Genomic DNA, 13,904 nt, shown 5'->3' with positions numbered 1-13,904 from the left:
CCTTTTTTCCACAATATTACATCTTCAATAATATAAAGATAAACTTACTGCTACTCTAGTGAGAGAGTTCACATGTGAAGATCTTTGGAAGATAGTTCAGACCCCAGGTGCCTGACCCCATGACTTAACCACTATCAGACACAGAAACAAATTGGGTCTAAGCCATACTGAGTCATCACATGTGAAAGTATTTTCTTCCTTTTGAGTGTAAGCAACAGCTAAGAATCCTCACAATCTTTTATAATTTCTGCTTTTAACAAATACATAATTCATTTGGAGTATCAGTTTGTATGAAATATGCTAAGACACTGAAGAAGATTCTGGCACCAGCTATAACATAATTTAGGAGATTCTGGATGAATCTCTTAACTTGTAGACCCACCTTTACTCTTATTAAAATTAGTGATTTCAGCTTGGTATGATGTCGTGTACCTGTACTCCCAGCTACTTGGGAGGCTGAGGCAGGAGGAAGATCACTTGTGGCCAGGAGTTCGAGGCCATAGTGGGCCATAATCCCACTTATGAATAGCCACTGTGCTCCAGCCTGGGCAACATAGTGAGACCCTATCTCTAGAAAAATAAGAAGAAGAAATAAATTTTTAAAAATTAGCGAACTAAAGTCAGGTTCAATGCTGATTTTTTGCCTTCTCTGGTTCTGTTGGCTAGAATACACAGATACTGTGTTTTAAATGATGTATTATAAAATAACAGCTTGAGTCAAATTATAACATCTGAATCAAGATTTCATTGCTCCTGAGAACATGAGCAGGCACTCTGCTTGATTATGTCTTTTTCTGTATGGAGACCTAAATGCCTGTTCCTGGATTTTGTCAAATTCTGAATTCTCTGGCTCTGAAGGAAAAGTTGCGTGTTAAATCCTTCCCCCAATGAAGCTCTGAAGGACTGAATAATAAAATGGCAAGGGATAGTCCAGAGTCTAGTTTGTGTGCCTGATCAAGTGGGGACATTGCATGTAGATGAGCGATGATCATGATGAGTAAGGTGCTTATGCCCAGCATGCTCTCTGCCCCACTGTCAGTCTTCATGAGCTACTATTTCCCATGAAACCGTAGACACCCATGTGATACAATCACCTCTAACCACAGCATATGTTACATACCACAAGTTTCTGCTTTGAGACATCAACTGATAGGGTTTGAAATTCGAAGTCCTTAACGTGGTAATTCCCAAATACTCAACGAAAGTATATTTTACGCATGTTTTCCAAATCGCCTGACTGTTAATTACAGGAGTGTGTGAATTTAAAGGAAGCAGTTGATGTTTAGGGAAAGAATTTCCTTGCATTAGTTTTCTAAATGTTCTTACTCTATGCTGCTGAACCGTTCCATTAGACCTGTGGTCCCCAACCCCCAGTCCAGGGACCAGTCCCGGTCCGTGTCCTGTTAGAAACCCGGCCACACAGCAGGAGGTGAGCGGCTGGTGAGCAAGAGAAGCTTCATCTGTGTTTAGATCCACTGCCCATCAGTCACATCACCGCATGAGCACCGCCTCCTGTCAGATGAGCAGAGGGATTAGACTCTCACAGGAGCATGAAGCCTACTGTAAACTACGCACGTGAGGGACCTGGGTTGCGCGCTCCTTATGGGAACGTAATGCCTGACGATCTGAGGGGGAGCTGAGGCGGTGGTGTTAGCAGTGGGGAGTGGCTGCAAATACAGATGACGAGTGGCAGAGCGGTTTGACTGCACAGAGACCATAATAAATCAGTTGCTTGCAGACTCATATCAAAACCGTATCACTGGCCGGGCTCGGTGGCTCACGCCTGTAATCCTAGCACTCTGGGAGGCCGAGGAGGGTGGATTGTTTGAGCTCAGGAGTTCGAGACCAGCCTGAGCAAGAGCCAGTCCCCATCTCTACTGAAAATAGCAAGAAATTAGCTGGACAACTAAAATCTATATAGAAGAGATTAGCAGAGCATGGTGGCACATGCTTGTAGTCCCAGCTACTTGGGAGACTGAGGCAGAAGGATCGCTTGAGCCCAGGAGTTTGAGGTTGCTGTGAGTTGGGCTGACGCCACGGCACTCTAGCCCGGACAATAGAGCAAGACTTTGTATCCAAAAAAAGAAAAAAAAAACCGTATCACTGTGTGGCAAGTGACAATTAAGCTGCATCTGGTGGCAGGCTTTTAGTCAGAACCCGACACTTACTTTAGTCCATGTGCGGCCTGCCCGTTATTGTATTTACCACTTCTGTCTGGGCCTCTTTCCCCCACTGTGCACGTGTGTCCGTCCCAGCGTTGGTAAGCCCACAAGCTAACCCTAGCGAAAAGGAGTGAAAAACAAACGTCGCTGGAGAGCTGCTTTGAAAGGGGGAATGACCCTATGAAGAGACAGCAGAAGACGCTAAGACCACCAACGAAATGAAAGCTGCATTTAAAAGAACATACCAAGAGTCCTCCTTAAATTAGGGGTCATTACAACCGGTAATTCACGTTCTCCAAGCCGGCTTTGTGTCATACGTGGAGACCAGCTGTCCAGGGAAGCCATGAAACCTTAGAACTGCTTCGCACATGGAGACCAAGCACCCTGCAGTAAAAGACCGTCCTCTGAAGTTTGTGAAAGGAAAAAAGGTGAACACGAAGAACAGAAGCAATTATGGATTGCCACCACTTCATCAAGCGTGTCTGCACTGAGAGCATCATTCTCAGTGACTAAGCACACTGCTGAAGCTGAGAAGCCTCTAAGTGTTGGTGACCGGTCGATCCTGCCTGCTGCTAAGGACATTGGCCGTGAACTTTTAGGAGAGGCTGCTGTTGAAAGGGTGGCATGTGTCCCTCTTTCGGCTAGCACCATAGCTACACGCATTGACGACGAAATAGCAGAGGACATCGAGGCACAGTTGTTAGAGGGTTCAGCATGGTACGCAATCCAGGTTGACGAGTCTACCGACGTAGACAGCAAGGCAACAATGCTTGTTTTTGTGCAATATCTTTTTCAGGAGGATGTGTGTGAGGACATGTTCTGTGCACTTTTGTTGCCAACCAACAGCGTAGCTGCAGAACTATTCAAGTCTTTGAATGATTCCATTTCCGGAAAGCCGAATTGGTCATTTTGTGTCAGTGTGTGCACAGACGGAGGGGCTGCCGTCACTGGTCGGCTTTCTGGTTTCACTACCAGGGTCAAGGGGGTCGCTACTGAATGTGGGTCTACGCACTGTCATCCATAGAGAAATGCTGGCTAGTGGAAAAATGTCACCTGAACTAAACAGCGTTTTGCAGGACGTGATTACAATTATCAGCCACATAACAGTACATGCCCGTAACTTACAGGTATTCACGCAGCTCTGTGAGGAGATGGATGCAGAGCACACACATCTTCTCTTATACACAGAAATGAGATGGCTGAAAGGTAGGTGACTGGCCAGAGTTTTTGAGTTATGAGAGCCACTCCAGAGATTTCTTTTAGAAAAACTGTCATGACTGGCAGCATATTTCAGTGACACAGAATGGGTCCCAAAACTTGCTTACCTATGTGACATATTCAAGCTGCTCAACGAACGCAGCCTGTCACGTCAGGGGAGAATGACAACTGTGTCCAAGTACACAGATGAAGTGGCTGCATTCAAAGACAAACTGGAATATGGGGCCACAAGTGAACCTTGGGATTTTTGACGTGTTTCAAACATTAGCAGGGATTTTGAAAGAGACTGAGCCAGGGCCTTCTTTCTCCCAGCTGGTGCATGAGAGCACCTATCTCAGCTTTCAAAAGGGTTTGAGCATTACTTCCCAACCACAAAAGACCTGGGAACTGGGAAGGACTGGATCCCCGACCCACTCACTTGTGAATACGCCAGGTGAATGGACTTTGTGCTAGAAGAGCATCAACTGCTTTAGGCCGGGCGCGGTGGCTCACGCCTGTAATCCTAGCACTCTGGGAGGCCGAGGCGGGTGGATTGCTCAAGGTCAGGAGTTCGAGACCAGCCTGAGCGAGACCCCGTCTCTACTAAAAATAGAAAGACATTATATGGACACCTAAAAATCTATATAGAAAAAATTAGCCGGGCATGGTGGCGCATGCCTGTAGTCCCAGCTACTCGGGAGGCTGAGGCAGTGGGATCGCTTAAGCCCAGGAGTTTGAGGTTGCTGTGAGCTAAGCTGACGCCACGGCACTCACTCTAGCCTGGGCAACAAAGTGAGACTCTGTCTCAACAAAAAAAAAAAAAAAAAAACTGCTTGAGAGTGCAAATGATGGTGGCCTCAAAAGTATGTCTGAGACAACGTCAAACCTCCATACGTGTTGGATGAAAGTCAAGGCCGAATATCCTGAGATGGCCACGAAAGCACTGAAAAGCCTGCTTCCGTTTCCAACAGCCTATCTTTGTGAAGCAGGGTTTTCTGCAGGGACAGCAACCAAAAGGAGATTACGGAGTAGTCTGGACATAAGCAACACACTTCGGGTGTCGCTGTCTCCATCACCCCCAGATGGGACTGTGTAGTCGCAGGAGAACAAGCTCAGGGCTCCCCATGTTTCTGTATTATGGTGAGTTGTATAATTATTTCATTATATATTACAGTGTAATAATAAGAGAAATAAAATGCACAATAAATGTAATGTGCTTGAATCATCCCGAAACCCTCCCCTCTTCCCCCACCCATGGAAAAGTTGTCTCCCATGAAATTGGTCCTGGCTGCCAAAGGGTTAGGGCCTGCTGCATTAGACTGTTCACATTAAAAGATCCTTTTCAGACAACTTCCAGGAGCCTATTGAACATGACTGAAACTTACTCTTAGGAACATCATAGCCTTAAAAGTGTATGTTATTAAAATAATAAACTGCGTCAGCAGTATTTTATTAGTATAACAAATAACAATAAGAGAGCAACCGAATTAACCTAAGGGAAAAGGAAAGAGGTACTCAATAATAGACAGATAAGAATCTTTACTAAAAGGAAAAGTAATCCGTCTAATAAAAAGAGAATGCTCTTTTTAAGAACAGCCGTGAATACAGTATCCAGTAGTTTACATAACCTTGAAGAAAGTGGAAAAAGCCCATCGAGGAATATGAACAAGACACCAAGAGATAGTGAATATATTGTATAATTGGAAGTGAACTTGAACTCTAACATTTTCAAAAGATGGATGAAACGGTTGATATGCTAGGAAAGCACACATTATTCACTATATCCCAGTAATACCTAAATGTGTAAACATCACAAATACCAAGGAAGAACCTCTGAAATTTGTCACTTGTCCTTCAAAGTCACTTACTTTTAGAAACCACTGTTTGGCTTTTCCAGGTGCCTTACTCTACCTTCCCATTTTCCTCTGCCTCCATTCATTCATTCATTTATGTATTTAGTTTTACCATATTGTGACATACGGTATATATCTCCTTGACATTTTGATGTCAAAAATGGTGGTGATAACTTAAAACTAGTGCGGCCATGTAACTTAATATACAACCTGGAGCACTCTCAAGTATAAGAAGAGGCATTCTTCATACTTACATCGGGACTAACGGTGACAACCAGGGAGAGGTGGTTACCCTACGTAACAACCACATAAGGGTAAACTAGCCCAAAGACACATTTTTGTACTTTTGTGCAAGAGAGAAAAAGCAAATGAAATACTGGCCTTTGTATTAGTTCACTTACGCAGTTCCTAATGTGACATGAACTGTTTTATCTATCTTGTATCCAGAGTATTACTTCAAGCCAAAGCATTAAATTATACATTTTTTGTAAATTCCTTTTGTTTCTTAGGTTTTTTGTGTGTTGGTTAGATTTTTAGTAAAAGTATACACAATGTTTGCTTCCTACTTAAAAGTACCTTTTAATGGGTTCATGTGATTTAGTCTGTTCTGAGCTCATGCGGTCTTTTGGTTTCCTTGTACTACGAGAAAGCAGGGTTTGTTTTTAAAATATTGATAATATATATGCTTGGAAGTCTATTTGCAAAGTCTGTACAGAGGTCTAACTGAATGCAAGCCAAAGGATGTCTCTTAGGCTTCTGGTTTTATTAATAGCTCGTTTTATAAAACCAAAAGTATGATGTCCTTTGTATGCCTGTAATATCATCTGAATAAAGTTTTGCTTAGGAATGTTCTCTGCTATTATTTTTATATTATAGATGAAGGACAACCACAGGTTTAAAGGAAGACAAGCTGAAACACTGCAGACTGTTGTTACGTTGGATATTTGACTTAAAATTATCTCAATAAAGTTTTAACAGTTTTCATGAAAGAAGTCTTGCCCATATTTTGTTCAGTTTATTCTCAGGTCTTTGGAACTATCGAAAATTATATCATCTTTGAAAGTTTGTATTCTGATTGAGCCGGTATATACAGGTGTTATATTTTGAAATTGTGAAATACACTATTGGTCTTTGAAATATACTATTGGGTTTCCTGGCACACAACTCCTAAAATGCTTAGCATGGCCACAGAGTCATATCTTTTTGTATGCTAATGAATCGACTGAGGCTGGCAGCCCCTACATTGCTCTAGTCTAGGATAAAGGATTAGGGAGTTGGGACTTTGAAGCCCTACCCCCTGAAGAGATGGTGACCAGGCAAAGCCCTGGAGGCAGTGAGGAAGCAGGCCATGGCATTCCCTGGGGGAAGACCCTTCCAGGCAGGGGCAGAAGGTGCAACAGCCCCGGGAGGGGGGGGGCGGGGGGAGCGCTTGGTGGGTTCCTGGATATCAAGGAGTCCTGTGATACTCCTATAGCCTCATCCCAGGTTTTGGCACGACGCGCTCATTGGAAGGTGCCTGGTGTCCCCGTCTCTATTTCTCCCAATACATGTGAAGTTGGTGGGGTTGTCCCCCTGGTACAGGTGAAAGACCGAGGCTCAGAGAAGTGCCCTGAGCCTGCTCTCCTGCTCACAGCTGAAATTCCTAAAGGATGCCTGACCTAGTGCCCCATGGGGGACAGAGGGCGGGAGCCCCACAGCTAGAGGGAGGATGCCACCCATGCCAGATGTCAGCCACAGCCAGTATAAATTGTAAATTATACTAAGGGAAGCTCGGCTGTGACAGCATTTCCACTTTAGACGGAGGGCAGGACTTCAGGAATGAGAAAGGAACTGGGGTAGGGGACAGAGGCAGGGAGGGGAAGAGGGGACAGTGAGGGAGAACACTGATTGGGAGGGGACCCTGAGGACTTCTGGGATGACGATGGGCCTTGAACTTGATGGTTCTTACACGAATGTGCAACTTATTAATTGTAATTAACATGTACATTTATATTTTATACGCTCTTCCGCCAAAAACCCGCAAGTGAAACAAAGTACAGCGAGAAAGGGGAGCAACGTGCCTGTCCGGACTCCCCCCCACAGACCCCCGGCGACCCCGCCCCCGGGCCTAGACCCCGCAGTGTGGGTGGCCACTTCCCTCACAAGCTGCCTGGGCTCGGGCTCTGGCCTTCTAGCCTGGGGGCTGCACAGGCTCCCTGGGCCCTGCTCCTGGAGATCAGCTTGTGGGGACTGTTGATCCTGTGTCTCCTGACCCCAGCTATGCAGCAGGGGCAGCCATCTCTGGGGATGGACAGGACCTCCCCATTCGTCCCCAGATGCTGGGGTCCGTCTCCTCCTGGGCCTCCCTCACACCCACAACAGCCCGGGACACACGCGCTTTGGAGCATGGCAGACCTCAGTTAAATGCCTGGAACCCCAAGCCCTGGTTGCGTGACCTTGGGCAAGACACCTGTCCTCCCCGAGCCTCAGTTCCCCATTCCTAAAAGGGGGCCATCGCCCACCACACAGGGGAGGTGCAGGCCCGGGGGAGAACACAGGACGTGTTCCTTGCCCGTGCACACAGGCAATGGATCTGATGGTGAGACGGTGCAGCCAGGTGGGCAGGAGCAGGGACTGGAGCGACACAGGCCAGGACCACACTGCCCGTGTGCCACACAGTGGGCAAGTGACTTAAGCTCTCTGTGCCCACTTTTCTCCTCTGTCACCGGGGTAATAGCGTCCCCTCCTCGCAGGGTTCTGTGAGGGAGAAAGGAGACGCCTCCTCAGACGCCGAGAGCAGTCCCTGGCCCAGAGCGACACTGAGTGTGTGCCCGCCTTTACCGCCCTCCCTAGAATAGGTTCTAGGCACCAGGGCGTTGGCGTCTCTGGGGCCGTTATTCTGCCTACCACACACCTTCTCCCTCAGCAGGCCTTTCTGGTGACTGTCGCGTCCCCACACTGGGGCCACAGAGCTGGACGGGTGGGATTTACCCTCCGAGGGAGCAAGATGCCCACCCTGCAGAGGACAGCAACATGTCCACAGTCAGTGAACAGACTGATCCCTAACCCTAACAGACCGATTTCACTATCGTGCTGGGGCATTTTAGGTGCCACCTCGCCTGCTTTGGGGAATACCCACACAGCTGGTAAAGCATTCTTTCTGGCTGTGTCCGTGACAGCGTTTCCAGAGGGAGTGGCGTTTGAATCAGGGCACTGAGTGAGGCAGATCAGCCCTCACCCCGTGAGAACGGGCGTCATCCCGTCCCTTCAGGGCTCGGACAGAACACGGAGGCAGAGGAAAGGCAAACGCACTTTGTCTTCTGGAGTAGAGAAACCCATCTTCTCCTGCCCTTGGACACCAGAACTCCAGGTTCTCAGGCCTTCAGACTCCAAGACTTACATCCTTGGCTCCCCCGGTTCTCAGGCCTTTGAACTGAACCGGAATCGCAGCGCGGGCTTCCCTGGTTCTCCGGCTTGCAGACGGCAGCTCGTGGGCCTTGTCAGCCCCCATAACCACACGAGCCAATTTCCACAGTGAGTCCCCTCTTACGTACCTGCACCCATAGATATGTACCCTGTGGGTCCTGTTTCTCCAGACAACCCTGACTAATGCAGCTCTCTGGAACAATACCGCAGCATTTGCCTCCCGCGTACTCTGTGCTAGGCACCGGCTGACCACGTCACAGAAATCATGCTCTTCTCATACCTACTCCAGGAGTGTAAATTCTACTTTTAGTACCACTTTACAGATGAGGACACTGAGGCCCTGGGGGTCTTCTGTGTTCTCATGAGTTCTAAGCACAGTCCTTTGCAGGAACCTTCCAGATCTTCCTCTCCCTCCTCCTCCTCATTACTAGGCCCAGCATGTTAATCTCACGGTGGCCTCTGTTCTCTGTCCTCAGCCCCCAGCCTGCTGTCAATGCCAACATCCTACACCCCCTCCACTTCCCCTTCTGGGAGCCTGTGGGCCCGGTTGAGACCAGGTCCAAGCCTGAGCTTCCTGCAAAGTCAAAGTGACCTTTTACTTTCAGTCGGGGAAGCATGACTGAAGCCTGTGGCCCCATGGTGAGGTCTTGGTGTCACCGGGTGCTGGTCAGCCATGGACTGTCCACATTGCAGCAATACCAGCCTTTACCAGCAGGGGGAGACTCATGCCCAAGACCGGGAAGGCCTCGGGGAAGACAGGAGTGGGACAGAGTCTTCTATGTTCATACCTGGTGGGGTCACTGGCCTCTGGGTACATGAGCCCCTGGCTGGGGCGTCCCTCGGAGTCTCCTTGCCTGCGTGTCCACAGGTGGGGGAAGCCTAGGACCGGGACTGCCTCTTGCTCCCGTAGGGCCCAGGTTTTAGTCAGTGCTGTTCCAGGTCTTTGGCACATGACCCTCCTCTTCCTCTTCTTCCTCCTACCAGGAGCTCATTTTCATCGCTATTTTCTTCTTTAAAGACACAATCTTGCTGCGCTGCCCTGGGTAGAGTACAGTGGCGTCATCTGCAACCTCAAACTCCTGGGCTGAAGATATCCTCCTGCCTCGGCCTCCCAGAGTGCTAGGATTACAGGTATGAGGCACCGCACCCTCCATCACTATGTTTAATGTTCTTTTCTCACTTAAAGGCAGCATTATAGGCTTCTTCTCCACAAGATGCACTGGCTGAGCAACTTGGACCCTGGAGAAGTCAGGCTATGCCTTGGCCAGTCCTGAGGGCACAGGCCTGGATCCTGAAGACACTGGGGACACCCCTGTACAGAGCCTGGATTTTAGGAAAAGGCCACCAAGCCCCCAGCCTGATCCTGGCCAGCTGCCAGCTCTGCCTCCAACCAGTCCCTTCCCAGGGCCCGGGCGCAGGGTCTAGAACCCAGTTGGGGTGAGTCGATGCCCCAGGCCTGGTGGTCTGGGGGAGACACAGGCCGGGGGAGGGGGGCCCATAGAGCGGGAGGCAGCGGAAAGTCCCCTAGAAGAGGACTCTTGGAAACTTGGGCTGCTTTCCCCAGGACATCAGCCCATACTCCTTCTCTTTGCTGAGTTTACTTTATCCTTTCGCTGTAATAAATCTTAACCACTGTGATTCCACCTCTAGTTGACTCCTTTGAGTCCTCCTAGCAAATAATTGAAAATGGGAATGGGCTTGGAGACCCCTGACACAATTGTGTCCCTGGTGGGATTTGCGACAATGACCTGGACTCGCTAAAATATGGTGAAGCCTTGTCTGAGTAAACAAAGAATGAAGGAGGAGGGGTGAGGGACCTTTGGTGCATGGGGAATTGTGGACTTACACACGATATGAAATAGCAGCTGACCTGTTGTCTATGACAAGTATATGTTACCACTAGAGTTTAAAACTGAGGCATCCACCTCTGGGAGACTTACTCGTTGCATTCCTTGGCTTCTTTTGCCATGCTGGATAATGGGGCTGGGGGCGGGGGGACAAAGCCAGGTGATGCCTTTGCTTTTCCTCCTCACCTCCGTGCAGAAAAAGGGCCTAAAAATCGACAAAAGTTAAGTTTGGGGTAGGCTGAAATGTTAAACATTGGATTTACGCCCTCCTCCAAGTGGGAGGGAAAACATTAAACCAGTTCCCTGAGCTGGAGCAAAGCTGAGATGCACCGAAGGGAAAACAGGAAAAGCCTCCCCAGCCTTGTCTCCAGCTTTGCTGCTGCTACTGCAGCCGCTCCCAGCATTCCACACAGGAGCTCCCCTGGCAGCTATGGTGGCCCTATAATCGCAATGAGCCAAAAGGGGAAGGGAAAAGTGGCTTTGTGTTTTAAGGCTATTGCATCTGGATAGCTGATACAATTGATGTAAAATGTGATAGACTTGTAACTTCATACGCTAGGGGCATGCATCATCACCATCAGGGAAAGCCGGAAAAAGAATGTTAATGGCATACAACTTTCTTGTGTTTGATTCAGGTGAAGACACTGGAATTTCAATGAACATATGAAAAAATGTTCCATGTCACTAATCATCAGGAAAACGCAAATTTTAACTACAATGAGATATTGTTACGGCAAGTGTTACAGCGAGTGGTCCCGAGGACAAACCGAGAGGCACACGGAGAGTGGGAGAATCAAGGTTTATTCGCCCGCGGGCTCAGAGGGGTCTCGCCACCAAATTCTGAGCCCCGTCTACCTAATTTTTCCCATTTTTATTAAGTTGGGGTGATCCAAGGGGAGGGGGGTCTCAGGTGACAATGCCCACCAGGTAATAAGTTTAGTGCCTGCACTAGGCAATAGGATTAGTGTTATGCTGATGTGCCAAACGTTAGGTTAGTGATATGTTAATGTACCAGGTGTTAGGTTAGTGATATGCTAATGTGGGTCCTCGGTGAGGGGTGGGGGTCTCAGGCGGCTGCTGCGCCAAGTAATAGATGGGAGTTTTCCTTATCAATATCACCTTACCCCTATTAGAATGGCTTTGATTAAAAAGTCCAAAACCAGAAAACAACAGATGTGGCACGGATGCAGAGAGAGAGGAACGCTTATGCGCTGTTGGTGGGACTGCAAATGAGTGCACCCTCTATGGAAAACAGTATGCAGAGTCCTCAAAGAACTAAAAGGACGCTCACCACCCGATCCAGCAACTCCACTCCTGGGTATTTACCGAAAGGAAGAGAAGTCATTTTATGAAGAAGACACCTGCACTTGAATGTTTATTGCGGCACAATTCATAACTGCAAAGATGTGCAATCAGCCCGAGTGCCCATCAGTTCATGAGTAGATTAACAAAATGTGGTATGTGCATATCATGCAATACTACTCAGCCATATAAAGGATGAATTAATGCCTTTTGCAACAATTTGGATGGAACTGGAGACCATTGTCCTAAGTGAAGTATCTAAAGAATGGAAAAACAAACACCACATGGAAGTAACCCAGGAGCACACCCGTGCACAGAGGGAAGTAAAACGCAATGCAAATCAAGCAGGGGGAGAGGGGAGGAGGGGAAGGTCAAAAACCTACCCAACAGGTACAGTGAACACTATTTGGTGATGGGCACACTCATACCCTTCACTCAAGCATTATAGAAGCAATCCATGTAACCAGAAACATTTGTACCTCCGTAATATTTTGAAATTTAAAAAATTCATAAAAAAAGAAAACAAGCCTCCATAACTGATATTTTTGCCGGCTGTTGGCTGTGGAAAAAGGGAGACAACACGAAAAGGCAGGCAATGTCTAGGTGGAGATACACTTTGTGGGTTTTTGCAGTAGTTTTCAGTTGTTAATGAGCTCGTCTAGTAAAATCAGATGTCTGATCCTTAGAGTGATGATTTCCCAGCTAGATGTGCATACCTGTTGAGTAGGTCAACCAGATTCTAAGACTGAGAAGATAAAGGAGGCTTAGGATAGCCCGGTCCATACTTGGGCGTGGAACAAGGCTGCCTGGTCTTGTAGCTTCTTCCTTGGCTGCTGCCAAAGAGAAGCCTCTGGTTTTGCTTGGCATCCTGAATTCTCAGATGCCAATTGCCTGGACCTGACTGGAAGCTGACAGCTGACCCTGTCAGCTATGGGCTGTTTTGAGCTCAGCAGGACCTGTGCAGGGCCAAGAGCAGGCATGAGCCCAACAGACAGGTCTCAGACTCTGGGACTGTCGTAGGTTTAAGATGCCACTCTCTGGGGACTAAACTATGGAAACATGACCTATGCTGGCTGCACCATCTGGGTCACTTGCAGTGGCCCACAGGAAAGGGCTTATTCTCTGATGGGACTATCTAAAACCCAGCTGCGGATCAGCTCTGTATTTCTCTCGCAGAAGCTAAATGCATTCCTAATGCGTGATTCCTGTCAAAGCTTCAAGCTAGGGGAGGATGCATTACAGGGAGTGCCTCCTCCATCCACTCCTGACACACTCTAGATCTCCTCCAGGGGATGATTCACTGCTACTGACTTGGGCTCCACTTCCTAGATTAACTGCAGTTTGCAACAAAGGACCCAAGGCCGGACTCTGCTTTCCTTACCTCCCTCCTGGTACACGCATCTTAGCCAGGCACTCTGACTATTCAGTGCCAGCTGACTCCAGCAAAGGGTTGATCTTTCCCAGTGTGCCCACTAAATACGTGGTGGAAACAGAGGGGATGAGAGCTTATGTAGACCCATTTCAGTTTGGTTTTCCATTTGTAATTCCCTCCTGATCAGTTTCTGAACACAATGAGTCTTACTGGTTAAGTCATAAAAAAAATTTTCTATGAAAATGCTTTTGTCCCTCCTGCAAACACCCCTCCCGGACAAAAGGTCTGGAGCATAACAGGGGATAATTAAAGAAACGGAAAGTTTTGATCACAGGATGGTACACACTGATTGTGTAACAATGGAGAAAATAAGAAACCCGGCCCGTGGGGAGAGGCAGGGAGGGCGAGAGGACATTAGTCATCTCTGTTTTTCAAAACTGTTCTTGGAAACTTTCTACTTGTCATGAAGAAATACTCACTGTGCAGCCTTTCCAAGCTGGTGTGAGCTCTTGGCAATCACACTGACTGCTGAGCGCAGAGTCACACCTCCTGAACTTCCAGCAGAACACCTATGGATGTCATCCACACCTGTAAAGAGGAAGAACTGGCCTCAGTGACTAACAGCACTGGCACTGACTGCCTCACTGGTGGCCCCTCTGAACCCAAAGACGCAAATGAATCGTTTGGTCAGGATGGGAAACCCCAGCGTGGTGAGAGGTCCCACAGTGGGAGGCCACACTGGGGGCCCTGGCCAGCTGTCCTGCCT

This window comes from Eulemur rufifrons, chromosome 30, assembly GCF_041146395.1.
Source record: "Eulemur rufifrons isolate Redbay chromosome 30, OSU_ERuf_1, whole genome shotgun sequence".
NCBI lineage: Eukaryota > Metazoa > Chordata > Mammalia > Primates > Lemuridae > Eulemur > Eulemur rufifrons.
This window is presented reverse-complemented; position numbering follows the sequence as displayed.